Below are 324 nucleotides of genomic sequence, written 5' to 3'. Positions count from 1 at the left end.
CTGCCGAAACAACAACTGCGGCTACTACTAGCAGGCAATCACCACTCAGGCAAAGGCAAAGGCCTCGAGCGGAACGGAATGGAAGAGGAACACAAAACGAACCACTTCGTCCTGTCGTGTGTCAGCGAGAGAGAGAGAGAGAGAGAAAGCGAGAGCGAGAGAGTGCGCTCTCTCCTGTGCCTGCTTCCTCTTCCACATCCTGCAACCGACAGATGTGCAGCTGCCGAGTGCATTTGGCTTCGAGCCTCCGCCTCCTTTTCACTAGGATTGGGATTAAGAAACGCATTCCAGTACAAAGCTGAGCAATTCTCACATATGTCTATG

Source organism: Drosophila elegans, unplaced genomic scaffold (assembly GCF_018152505.1).
Source record: "Drosophila elegans isolate 14027-0461.03 unplaced genomic scaffold, ASM1815250v1 contig_520, whole genome shotgun sequence".
Taxonomy (NCBI): Eukaryota; Metazoa; Arthropoda; class Insecta; order Diptera; family Drosophilidae; genus Drosophila; species Drosophila elegans.
The sequence above is the reverse complement of the archived record's forward strand: the minus strand, read 5'-3'. Positions refer to the sequence as shown.